At 38.9% G+C, this 14,252-nt stretch overlaps 1 protein-coding gene across 8 annotated transcripts in view; it reads left to right on the top strand.

Annotated features, from left to right (window-relative positions):
• TM9SF2 (transmembrane 9 superfamily protein member 2) overlaps positions 1-14,252 on the top strand; it is a 483,300-nt gene that overhangs the window by 86,372 nt on the left and 382,676 nt on the right. The gene's annotated exons all lie outside the window — the stretch shown is intronic.

Below are 14,252 nucleotides of genomic sequence, written 5' to 3'. Positions count from 1 at the left end.
ACAAACTAGCACAATTAAAATTTTCGACTGCGTCCATTGCCTCGTCCATTGCATTTGATGGCAGTTGTGTATGCGCCGTTTATATTATTTACGTCTTCTTTGAAGTTTACCGTCTTCTCTATTTTTTGTTGTATGCGTAACCCTTCGAGTGTTAGTCGCGTCCTCTCTCTCCTCTCTATATCTAAAATCTTAACATTATCGAAGTCCGCTGTATGGCATTTGTTGGTTAGGTGCTCAGCAATAGCAGTAGTCGTTTTCATATTTTTCGCATCTGATTTGTGCTCACTAATTCGGATGCCCAATATAAACTTTTTCGCACACTTCTCCTTCCTTTCCGTTGCATTTTATTTCGTAGACTACATCGTGTTGTTGTTCCTTGTTAATTTTGTCTTTTGTTTGTGTAAATATTTTATTTAGTGTTTGGTTTGGTTTATGTGCTAATGTTATGTTGTTGTTTCGCATAAAATTTTCCATTGATTTGTTGTCCGTTAGTCCTGGTATGTATGTTACACCTGTATATAGTCTCTTATTGTTTTCATTATTCAAATTTGCATTGTTGGTTACATTGTTAGTGCTGATTGTTTTTATTGTTGCCAGCCATGTGTCTATTAATTTATTAGGGTACGCATTTTTGTATAAAATATTTTTAATTTTTCGGTTGTTTTCAGTTATGAACTCCTGATCACTTAAATCGCGTACTTTCTTTATAAAGTTGATTGCCGTGTTTCTTTTTTGTATCCATGGTTGATTAGAATGATAGTTAATTATTCGCGACGATGCTACAGCTTTTGCATACCAATTCGTTTTCAACTTTTTATCCGATTTTATTATTTCCATATCTAGGAAGGCCAATTTATTTTCTTTCTCTTTTTCTACCGTGAATTGGATTTTTGGGTGTTGTGCGTTAAAAGTTTTTAAAATTTCTTCCACGTCCTTTGTTTTAATTATTGCAAATATATCGTCTACATACTTATTTATGTATTTGATATATATATCCCTGGATTTGAGCTCGGTGATGCTGTCGTCAAGTATTTTGTCTAGCACTATATCTGCTACTGTAGGTGATAGGGGGTTTCCCATAGGCATTCCGTATACTTGTTGGTAGAATTTGCCGTCGTATGTGAAATAATTGTTGTCCCTCAAGCAGAATTCGAGGCAAGTTTGGAACTGTTTATTTGATAAAGTAGTGTGTTCTTTTAGTTTTTCCCATTTTCTCATTATTGTTCGAATGGCTAATAGTATGGGAATGTTTGTGAAGAGGGAAACTACATCAAACGATATTAGAATTTCATCTTCCGCTATGTTAACTTCTTGGAGGTTGTGTTTTAATTGGAGGGAATTTTTGACATTGAGGGTACCACATATTATGTTTTTTAAGGTCTGTCCAATGTGTTTTGAAAGTTTGTAGCATGGTACACCTACAGAAGATGAAATCGGTCTAAGTGGAGTTTGTTCTTTATGGATCTTGGGTAGTCCATACAATCTTGGCGCTGTAGCCGCAGTGCAAGTAAGTTGCTTCTTAAATTTTAAAGATATGTTTCTCTGCTTGTAAATGTCATTTATGATGTTGTTGTTTTTCCGTACTAGTTGTTGTGTAGGATCAGTTCTTATTGTTTTGTATGTGTTTTTGTCGCTTAGTAGTTGTTCCATTTTTTGTTTATAGTCTACCTTGTACATTAGTACTGTTTTGTGTCCTTTGTCTGCGGTTGTAATTATTATATTGTCTTTATGTTGTTTCACGAAGTTCTTAGTGTCCTCAAAAACCTTCAATATAAGCTTATCTTTCGGAGTGTTATGGAGTTTGTTCTTGTAGGTATTTATTTTTGTAGCCACAGTGCATCTCAGTGCGTCTTTTTGTCTCTCATCTTCAATCCTTTGAATGCCTTGTTCAATGTCAGCGATCAGGTGTATGGGTGAAAACGTTTTCCTAGAAACTGGCAGTGCGAATTTTTTCCCCATTGACAATAACCAACGGCTCTCTGGGGGTACTATTATGTTGGTTTTGTTTACCAGCCAGTCCTCATTGGTTCGTAAGCCGAACATTTCAAAATTTTTCTTAACATGATTTTGTAATTTTGAACTGAGCTGTTTCTCTGTGCTGATGGCTATTTTTTCTGTGATCTGTTTTTGGTTCGCCAATACCGAACTAAAATCTTCTTTTTATAATCTCTTTTTGAGGTCCTCCCTAATGTGCCAAATGTCTGTACTTACAATTTTTATTTGGATGTTTGCTTCCTTTATTTCTAGATTTAAAATTTTCCATATAAATTGTTTTTGTATTTTCTCCATTTCTTTCCTTGTCTTATCCAATTTAAACCCATTAACAATTTTGTTAGTCTACGAAATAAAATGCAACGGAAAGGAAGGAGAAGTGTGCGAAAAAGTTTATATTGGTACAACGAAGAGATCATTGGGCATCCGAATTAGTGAGCACAAATCAGATGCGAAAAATATGAAAACGACTACTGCTATTGCTGAGCACCTAACCAACAAATGCCATACAGCGGACTTCGATAATGTTAAGATATTAGATATAGAGAGGAGAGAGAGGACGCGACTAACACTCGAAGGGTTACGCATACAACAAAAAATAGAGAAGACGGTAAACTTCAAAGAAGACGTAAATAATATAAACGGCGCATACACAACTGCCATCAAATGCAATGGACGAGGCAATGGACGCAGTCGAAAATTTTAATTGTGCTAGTTTGTATATATATGTATGTTGTTGAATGAACGTTTTTGTTAATAAATGTTACATGTAAAAAGGAAACATTTTATGTTAAAGGTAAACGTTTTATGTTAAATGTTACGTCTAAAGACTAAATTGCAGTTCAAATGTTATTGTATTATGTTAAATTTAAGTGAACTGTTGGAAAATATGTTATTGCTTGATGTTAGTTATTAATAACTTTTTAATGTTTGTTTTTTCGTTTTATGTTTTATTAGAATAAACCAGACTCCCTGATGAAGATGTTATAAAAAACATCGAAACGCGTAGGAGAATAAGAAAAAACAAAAGTTTTTGTCTTTTTATTTATCGGCCGAAAAGCTCCTTTTGGAAAAATTAATAAAAACTATACTCTGGCCCAAAATCACTAATAATAAAAAAATAAAATTTCGAAATGTAGAATTTCGAACTTCGTAAACCGATATCTATTTTTTCGAGGCTATCTCTACAAAAAAGTGGGTTTTGTCCAATACCCAGAAAAAAAGTTGATTTTGTTGCATAACGTTATTATTATAAATACGAAACAACAGGTTTGGCTCAATTATTTACTTTGAGTTCCCCTATTCATGATATTTGGCATATCTTTCCTCACATACAACCAAAACCCCGACGTCTCAGCGTACTCGAAAACATGGAAATCTACAAACAGTAAACATTCGATGGTAGAATAATAAACGAACAGATAAACACAATATTCGAGCCTTTAAAACTTGTTTACAAGAAACAAAGTAATCACACAGGTACAACAGACAAACACACAACAACAAATAAACACAAAACAACGCACCAAAACAACAAACCCACAAAGAAGGTCAATCGACTAAAATTACGGATTTTTACCTACCCTAGTCAGCCACATAAATCGATCAGTAAAAAACCACCCTCGTTTCTGAATGAACACACATAACTAAATAACAACCACAATACCTGCTCATGAACCTAAGAACTATAAATACAGGACAAACGACAACAACAGATCAGAGCGAAAATCGACACTGATGGTAATAAAATAAGTCAGGTATTCCACTTCTTGTGCGCGCTGGTGATTTGCAGTTGCATGGGATGTGGTTCATTGGCGATGATTTGTCGATCCGGGAAAATCCTTTTTTTTTTTTTTTGTTTTGTTTTTTTTTTTTTTTTTTTTATAGTGATGTTTCCCTATAGGGCTTAGGCTGAATAATCAGCCAGTAGTATCCTTGCCAGTAATGAACTTAGGCTGAATCATCGGCAGGATCGCTATATATTGTAAATAACTTTACTTGCAAAAGTAAAACCAGTGTTTGAAGTTTAAGTATGAATTAATTTTATTCAAATATTGTCAGCTTATTTATACTAAATTATTCTAAACATATACTTACATACATATTTACTTTAAACTCATATCTACATACAAATAGACACAAATATGTACCTTCATATTTGTGTTGATTTGTGACGTCTGTGGGAAATGCAGTATCAGCAAATTTGGCTAAATGCAAATTTGGATTAGTCGCACGGTGAAAACACATCTGTATTAAATCGTGGGAATTGTGCTATCAGCAACAATTAAAAAATGCGCTGCTTTGTGTTGATTAAAGTTTAGACGCATTTTGTTACAGGGTGGCACATTAAGTGGTTTACACGTTTTGACATTGCAATTGTTGGCTGTTTACACTACACTAGGTCAAACAAAAAAATGTAAACGTGGAATTATGTGCTCCAACACAAGCTACGGTCTGCCCAGAAAAACAAAGGGTTGAGCAAAGGAGCGGGAGCATATAACCCCAGACGACAAAATCGAAACGGGATACGTGCAGAATTTTGTGTTATTTGTGTGCTCAATAGTTCCAAAAACTATTCGTTTTTCTGACAACTTTTAATGTTTTTTTAAAACATCAAAAGCTGGAATTATGTGCTATTTATGTGCTCCAACATAAGCTACGCTCTGCCCAGAAAAACAAAGGGTGACAAGGGGGGAGTGGGGACATATAACCCCAGTCGACAAAATCGAAACGGGATACACGCAGAATTTCGTGATATTTATGTGCTCAATAGTTCCAAAAACGATTCGTTTTTTTGACAAGTTTTAATGTTCAGCTAGACCTCTCCCCCCCCATAAGCACTAGGACAAACAAAAAAATTTAAATGTGGGAATTATGTGCTATTTATGTGCTCCAACATAAGCTAAGGTCTGCCCAAAAAAACAAAGGGGGACAAGGGGGGAGCAGGGGCAATAACCCCAGACGACCAAATTGAAACGGGATACGTGCGCATTTTTGCGCTATTTTTTAGATAAAAAAAGTACTTAAATTTTGAGCACAACATTTTTTATTTTGTGAACAAATTAGCACATAATTCCTGGCCTACCAAATTTCGAATCCATCGTGGGGGTGGTCCAGTTTGACGGACCTAGATAAATTGCGGTTGAAATCAAAGCCCCCACCGTAGAACAGTACTCGCTGCGCTAGAACTATCAAAAGCTTTTGATATGGTCAACCATGGCACGTTGCTGCAAGACCTGGAAGGCTATACCCTCTCCCCAAGTCTTAAAAGGAGGACCGCAAATTATCTGGCTGGCTGGCAGGCATCGGTGCAATTTAGAAACGAAACATCAAAACCAAGAAGAATTAAACAAGGGGTGCCACAGGGTGGTGTCCTATCCCCACTTTTGTTTAACTTCTACATATCAAAGCTACCTTCGCCACCAGAAGGAGTTACTATCGTTTCCTACGCCAATGACTGCACAATAATGGCCACATGCCCAGGCCCACAGATCGTTGAGCTTTGCAATAGAATAAACAGCCACCTCCCTGATTTCTCCAGTTTTTTCGCCTCGCGAAACCTGGCATTATCACCGACTAAATCCTCCGCGACCTTATTTACAACATGGACGTCCCAAATGTCGACCATTTTGAACATCCACGTCGAAGGCACTACGCTGTCGACTGTCCCACACCCCAAAACCTTGGGTGTGACGTTCGATCAAGATCTACATTTTGGTGAGCATGCAGCCGCAATTGTACCGAAAATTCAGATCCGTAATAAAATCCTCAAATCTCTTGCTGGCAGTACTTGGGGAAAGGACAAAGAAACTCTCATTACCACTTACAAAGCAATTGGCCAACCGATTGCATGCTACGCGTCCCCTATATGGTCACCAAGCCTAAAAACCACACACTAGAAGAAGCTACAGGCCTGCCAAAATACTGCTCTCAGAACCACCACGGGCTGTCTTCTTATGTCCCCAGAACACCATCTAAATAATGAGGCGAGAATATTCCCCATAAGGGAGAGAAATGAGATGCTAACCAAACAGTTCCTGCTGAATACCCAGAAACCTGGGCATCCCAACAGACATCTGATTGATGAGCCAACACCGCCCAGGGGCTTAAGGAGTCATCTCCGTAAGCATTATGAGGAAATACGGCACCTGAGAACTCAGCCGTATGAAGCAAACAAACAAGCAGGTCCTCAGTGAACTCCACAAACAGGCGTCGGATATCTATGCCAGGAATTGCCCGGTGAATCCTGTACTCAAAGAACAATATCCTAAACTTGCAGAAGAGGAACGCTCACTCCCTAGGGAAACGCGAGTCACTCTAGCGCAACTTCGATCTGGATACTGTAACAGGTTAAACTCTTACCTATCCAGAATCAACACCGACATACAAAACATATGTCCTCCTTGCAACGTGTACCCCCATGACATCACCCATCTCTTCAACTGTATTGTGGAACCAACGCCTCTAACACCCCTCTCATTATGGTCCACCCCTGTTGAAACAGCAAGTTTCCTTGGACTCGCGTTAGAGGATATTAATGACTATTTGTGATCGGTCGCACCTATTGGATGGGGCGAAGCACTGCTATAACAACAACATGTTGCATTATTAGCTCTCAGTATCACTGATCCGGGCTTAGGAGTGGTAAGCGGAAGAGCAGCAGACTGCGAATGGTGGGGAGTAGTCAAAGGGGAAAAAGTAAATAAATCTATTGTCGCAGGAGGAACATCCACTTTATTGTTGTTATTCGAAATGGTAGAGCGTGAACTAACAGGTGTTTTTAACGCACTAATTTCAGCAGCTAGTGCACCAATATTGATATCATTGTTGTTAACACCTTTAGCTTTGCCTTCATTATAGTTGGATTTATCTCCGCGATATTCTTGTTACGACTTTGTCATTGTCATTGAAATTAAATTCCTCAGCTCATCCAACTGCATAGACAAATCTTTAAATTTAACTTCAAATGCCGTCATGATGGCTTCTAGCCCCAGTTTTTGCGAGGCAAGGACAGAATCAAATGCTTTACATAATCTATCAGGCTCATCCATACACTCAGAACACAAATAGCTAATGTGGTAATTAGCTTTTATAATTTTGACATCGTACTCGGTAATTTGACCTTCACAACAGGCACGGTGAAAACGTGTCTTACAGAAGCCATTGCAAGGCACAATATCATTACGCCCAAAACCTTTATCGCAATTACCGCAGAAATCACCCATATTCATAAGCAAATAATTTATTACCAGCTGGCAGCACGGGAAAATGTATGGGTTTAGCAAATACACAAACCAGGTTCAGTGTGCGTGTACTGCCCACGCTGTTGTTGTTGTGGCTTTTAAATAAAGCAAATTTCCAACCAAAAACAAAAACGTAGCTGGAGAACAAATTCTTTTTATACAAGAATCGATTCACTTGATCTGATGATGTTTTTATGTGTCCCAGATGTATTGCATTATATTTAATGTTGTTAGTTTGAAAATATTAATATAGCGTCACACAAAACTGAACAAATTTGAAAATATAGCAATATTTCCTGACTTCGTCCGTCTGTCAAAGTCTAAAGTCGGGCCTAATACATGGTCTGTCCGTCTAGTAGCAGCACCTCACTGATTCCTAGTGTGCCGCAAGGGCAACACACACGCTTTTACCTCTCAACCAAAGAATTTGAAATAAATCATTTTTTTTGTCTATCTACTCAAATTTATTTTTCACAATCTTTAAATGAAACTTAGTTGCTACCCTGAATCAAAATAGTGAATATTAATCTAATTATGAATTCAAAAAATACTTAGATAAAAATTTAAGAAATGTGAAAACATGTATAAACTTATTACCCTTTTTTACAATTAAAAATGTGGGATTGATACAAATTTGAATTAAATTAACAGTAGAATAAAGAAATGAAGAAAAATATTAAACCTCTTAATAGACCACCCTTTACCTATCTCACCTAGTATATTCAAAAAGTGAGGTGAGTGTTTCCCAGCAGTGATCCACTAATGTGTACAAGTATGCAATATAATTAAAAAAAAGATGTGTAAAGAGCAAAAAAAAAAAAGAGAATAAACAAGATTTATGAATGTATATTACCAATCGTGGAAGTCACCACGCTCATTTGGAGATTAGGTACCAAGGCTAGAGCGGCGGGCGGCTGAAAGTAAAAAAGAAAAGAAACAAATAGGAACAACAATCCTGGCGGATTTCCTACTCTATTATACATAACTAGGTGTCCACATGGGTTGGCTTCTAATTTTCACCACAAGAAACCTTTAGTTCCGGTTTGTACAAAAAAAATATGCGTATACACATTCGCAGCGATCGCGTAAATTAATATAAAAAAAGGTAAAGAAAATTATTATAAAATTACTGTGATCAATGTAGTAAGTTAAATTGGTGCTGAAAATTTAGTTTTGCCAAAAAAAAAAAACAAGAAAGTTATTAAACAAATTTGTGAATTTGTTGTATTATATTCTAGCAGACCCTCGTGGTATGCAACGTGAACTTCCTAAGTTTCTAATTCAAAACTTCACGGAAAGATAATAAATAGCTTTCTTTTCTTTAAAAATGCAAAAAAATTCAATAAAAGGAAAGAAACAACAAAACAAAAAGTACAAGAAATTCACTACCGAAAATTCAGTGATAAAGTAACAGAAATTCAAGTAAAGGTGAGAAAAAGTTATAAATATGTAAGAAATATTCTATAAAATAAATTAAGTCGAAACCGGCGAATTTGTGTCGGTCGCCCCGTGTTGAGTTGGTGATGTGATTGAAATGTGGTGAGCAGCGCACTCTCCCTATTAGCGATCTAAGCCAGTCGCTCACTTGCTCACCTGCTTGGTGTTGACAGTCCAAACTAGCGCTGTTAATTATAAGGTGCGATACTATGTAATGTGATGATGATATGTAATGTGATGGAATGGGGTGTGATATTGTATGCTGTGATGTGATGTTGTGCTGTAATGTGATGTAGCACCCTGATGTGACGTATGATGGTGTTATGTCGTGCCGCCGTTTTGGGTTCTTACCCGATGGGTGTCGTGTTCGTGCTTAGCGTGTTTGTTGGTGTAGTTACTGTTTTGGTATTTAGTGATGCTGTTTTCTGTTGATGATGTGTAGCATCTATGTGTATAGCGCGTAGTGTTAGAGGTTGTTGGTATGTGGTGTTGCATGTTGTTGTTAATATTACGTGGTTTTTTGGTGTACTTGCTTCTATAAAGGTGGTTGTTGAGCGATGTTACCAGGGTTTTTCATTAATGTTGCGTGCCTTTGCGTGTATTTGTTATGAATCGAGGTGTTTTGTTTAATGTGATTGGTGTTTAATGTGATTATATGCCGCTGGTGTTGGGATGCTGTGGTGTTTCTGGTTGCTTTTGCGCTTTGGTTTGCGGGTATTTGTGTGGCTGGTGTGTGTTTCGCCTAGATGGCGGTGGAATCCCTCTCGGAGGCAGGCGCGGTTTCTGGTGGGAAAGAAGAAAGGGAACATTACAGTCGGGCAAAGGTCGATAAAGGTATCTAAGGCGGTAATCATGTTAGGGTATTGGCTAGTTAAGGGTGTTGTATGTAACTTACCGGTGGTTGTGATGATTAGCTGGTGGTGATGCTTCTGTTGGTTGCCATCATTTCATTCAATTTGCTGAACGCGTTAACAAAAAAATAAAATTTCGAAATGTAGAATTTCGAACTTCGTAAACCGATATCTATTTTTTCGAGGCTATCTCTACAAAAAAGTGGGTTTTGCCCAATACCCAGAAAAAAAGTTGATTTTGTTGCATAGCGTTATTATTATAAATACGAAACAACAGGTTTGACTCAATTATTTACTTTGAGTTCCCCTATTCATGATATTTGGCATATCTTTATTAACTTTTCAATGCAAACCCTGCAATTTTTCCTCCAAAAATATCATGAGTTTCAGGTCTAAGTATAATAAGAATCAGGTAAAATAACAGTTGCAATAAATATTGAAAGTGCTATAACTTCTTTGTTTATTATTTTAGTAATATGGTTTCAAAGCAACATTTTCTTGAATTTTTAAGTACTTTCGTTTGGTAAGGAAAAAAGCATACATTAGGGGGGGGAGGGTGGTAAAATTTTGTTAGCTGACGTAATCATGTGAAAACGACTTCATAGCTTAAAAGGACATTAAACGGAAATGTGAAGCTTCTCAAGGCCAAAATAATGACATATCAATTTTAAAATCGGACATCAAATAACCAAGTTACAACAAAAAAACATATTCGGCTGTATTTCGAAGGATCAAAAAAAATCTAAAAAAAATTTCCGAAACCCTCTCAACATAATCTTCACATTTAGGGGCGGACATTGGCAACTTTTTTTTCGACCCAGTCTTGTGCACATGGGCGTAGTTTGTTAAAAGGCTGTCGTTACAATGGTCTACCGTAAAGTATCTATTAAATCTGACTAAGCACAACCACAAGATATCCATCGCCTTTGGCGATAAAGTGGTGTCGAATGCGAAGAAATGCGCGAGCGCTTTCTGCCGATAATACGTAATGATTTCCACGGTTGACAAAGCTAGACGGCGGGCCAACAGGCGCGCACAGATGCATAAAAACAGCGCGTCCCCCATTACCATCAGCCACCCATATTGAAGCGGCTGGTTTCCTTGGACTCCGGTTAGAGGATATTGGTAACAATTTGTGAGTGCTCGGATCTATGGATGGGGCAAGCACTGCTATAACAACAACGAATGCTGGCGTGGGTTTTACGTATCAACTTTTCGATTGATGTTTTGAACAGTATCGATATGCATCATTTTACCAAATTCGCTTTACCATTTTTGAACTGAATTTTTGATAGTTTGAACAAATATGGTCTGTAATTGATAAAACTTTAATATTGCATAAAAATTTAGGCAAAGTACTTGCTCCTTATTAAGGTATTTTGCACCATACCGCTCTACGAACCTAAATTGTGTTCTATTTTTCGCATAAACGCCCGCATATTTTCTAAGCTACTTGTGCGATTGAAAAACATTATATGGCGATTTGTTAGGCATCGGTGCAATTTAGAAACGAAACATCAAAACCAAGAAGAATTAAACAAGGGGTGCCACAGGGTGGTGTACTATCCCCACGTTTGTTTAACTTCTACATATCAAAGCTACCTTCGCCACCAGAAGGAGTTACTATCGTTACCTACGCCAATGACTGCACAATAGTGGCCACAGGCCCAGGCCCACAGATCGTTGAGCTTTGCAATAGAATAAACGGCTACTTCCCTGATTTCTCCAGTTTTTTCGCCTCGCGAAACCTGGCATTATCACCGACTAAATCCTCCGCGACCTTATTTATAACATGGACGTCCCAAATGTCGACCATTTTGAACATCCACGTCGATGGCACTACGCTGTCGACTGTCTCACACCCCAAAATCTTGGGTGTGACGTTCGATCAAGATCTACATTTTGGTGAGCATGCAGCCGCAATTGTACCGAAAATCCAGATCCGTAATAAAATCCTCAAATCTCTTGCTGGCAGTACTTGGGGAAAAGGCAAAGAAACGCTCATTACCACTTACAAAGCAATTGGCCAACCGATTGCATGCTACGCGTCACCTATATGGTCACCAAGCCTAAAAACTACACAATAGAAGAAGCTACAGGCCTGCCAAAATACTGCTCTCAGAACTACCACGGGCCGTCTTCTTATGTCCCCAGAACACCATCTACATAATGAGGTGAGAATATTCCCCATCAGGGAGAGAAATGAGATGCTAACCAAACAGTTCCTGCTGAATACCCAGAAACCTGGGCATCCCAACAGACATCTGATTGATGAGCCAACACCGCCCAGGGGCTTAAGGAGTAATTTCCGTAAGCATTATGAGGAAATACGGCACCTGAGAATTCAGCCGTATGAAGCAAACAAACACAAGCAGGTCCTCAGTGAACTCCACAAACAGGCGTCGGATATCTATGCCAGGAATTGCCCGGTGAATCCTGTACTCAAAGAACAATATCCCAAACTTGCAGAAGAGGAACGCTCACTCCCTAGGGAAACGCGAGTCACTCTAGCGCAACTTCGATCTGGATACTGTAACAGATTAAACTCTTACCTATCCAGAATCAACACCGACATACAAAACATATGTCCTCCTTGCAACGTGTCCCCCCATGACATCAAACATCTCTTCAACTGTATTGTGGAACCAACGCCTCTAACACCCCTCTCATTATGGTCCACCCCTGTTGAAACAGCAAGTTTCCTTGGACTCCCATGATATTAATGACAATTTGTGATCGGTCGCACCCATTGGATTGGGCGAAGCACTGCTATAACAACAACATGTTGCATTATTAGCTCTCAGTACCACTGATCCGGGCTTAGGAGTGGTAAGCGGAAGAGCAGCAGACTGCGAATGGTGGGGAGTAGGCAAAGGGGAAAAAGTAAATAAATCTATTGTCGCAGGAGGAACATCCACTTTATTATTGTTATCGGAAATGGTAGAGCGTGAACTAACAGGTGTTTTTAACGCACTAATTTCAGCAGCTAGTACACCAATATTGATATCATTGTTGTTAACACTTTTAGCTTTGCCTTCATTATAGTTGGATTTATCTTCGCGATATTCTTGTTACGACTTTGTCATTGTCATTGAAATTAAATTCCTCAGCTCATCCAACTGCATAGACAAATCTTTAAATTTAACTTCAAATGCCGTCATGATGGCTTCTAGCTCGTTTTTGCGAGGCAAGGACAGAATCAAATGCTTTACATAATCTATCAGGCTCATTCATACACTCAGAACACAAATAGCTAATGTGGTAATTAGCTTTTATAATTTTTACATCGTACTCGGTAATTTCACCTTCACAACAGGCACGGTGAAAACGCGTCTTACAGAAGCCACTGCAAGGCACAATATCAATACGCCCAAAACCTTTATCGCAATTACCGCAGAAATCACCCATATTCATAAGCAAATAATTTATTACCAGCTGGCAGCACGGGAAAATGTATGGGTTTAGCAAATACACAAACCAGGTTCAGTGTGCGTGTACTGCCCACCCTGTTGTTGTTGTGGCTTTTAAATAAAGCAAATTTCCGGCACCAAAAACAAAAACGCAGCTGGAGAACAAATTCTTTTTATACAAGAATCGATTCACTTGATCTGATGATGTTTTTATGTGTCCCAGGTGTATTGCATTATATTTAATGTTGTTAGTTTGAAAATATTACAATAGCGTCACACAAAACTGAACAAATTTGAAAATATATCAGATCGATCAAAACTTTTTCTTACACGCACCAAAGTTGCCAGACTTAGTCGATGATCCTGACATCGACCTTAGGAACAGCGTCTACATCCCTCCTGTCACCTGCTGCCCTAGTGGGTACTGCCCTGACATCAGCGCACTGTTCACTGGTGAAAATCGCATAATTCTAGGCGATTTCAATGCCCTCCACGAACTGTACCATTCTGATCTACAGGCGGACAGCAGGGGTGAGATGCTAGTGAACCAAATGACGGCGTTCGTCCCCAAGCGTATGGTAGGAAGTTATCATAGACAGACATCTCTATCGCTTGGTTGGTTACTGCGTCAACAGGCAGCCGATGGTAACATTGACATCCGACCACCTACCCATACTCCTTTAGTATGGTAATATTACAAATCATGTACAGACAATCATTTTACTGCGCTCCGAATCCCGACTGGTGCCTTTCAAGCGGAGCGGGCTCTCTGCAAGGTCAGGCTCGTTTTATTTCCGCTTGAAGAATCGCGGAAATCCAGCCACACTTTCCAGCGGACCTTCTAAAGCAGCACGACCCTGGCGACCCCCACGTACCAGACAGCTTGTGGATAAACACAAGCGGGTGAAGTGAGAGGAGCACTTAAAGAATTGTAACCTCTGCCGGTGTAGGTAAGTTATGGTGTGATGTAACTTCTTGGTCCGGGGCGAGAAGCGTGGCGGGTAGGCATTGTGTAGCCCGGCTGAGGCTCGTCGGCGTTAAGGCGCGGTCCTTGAAACCTTACTCAACCCACAGTCACAAAAACAAATTTATTGATATGCGTAGAGGAGAAAGTATAGGGACCTGTAAAGGATAAAGAAGGAAAAAAACAAGAGGGAGAAGACTGTCCGTGTCAGGTGGAGTCGTCCTACCCCTCTTGTTCATGAGACAGGAACAACCTTGAACTCAACTTTGACTCCGATAACCGAGTGGAGTTCCCTTTTCCTGACTTCGTCCGTCTGCCAAAGTCTAAAGTCGGGCCTAATACATGGTCTGTCCGT

The sequence above is a fragment of the Eurosta solidaginis genome, chromosome 2, assembly GCF_040869045.1.
Source record: "Eurosta solidaginis isolate ZX-2024a chromosome 2, ASM4086904v1, whole genome shotgun sequence".
Taxonomy (NCBI): Eukaryota; Metazoa; Arthropoda; class Insecta; order Diptera; family Tephritidae; genus Eurosta; species Eurosta solidaginis.
Note: the sequence above shows the minus strand (reverse complement) of the source record. Positions and strands in the feature narration are given on the sequence as shown.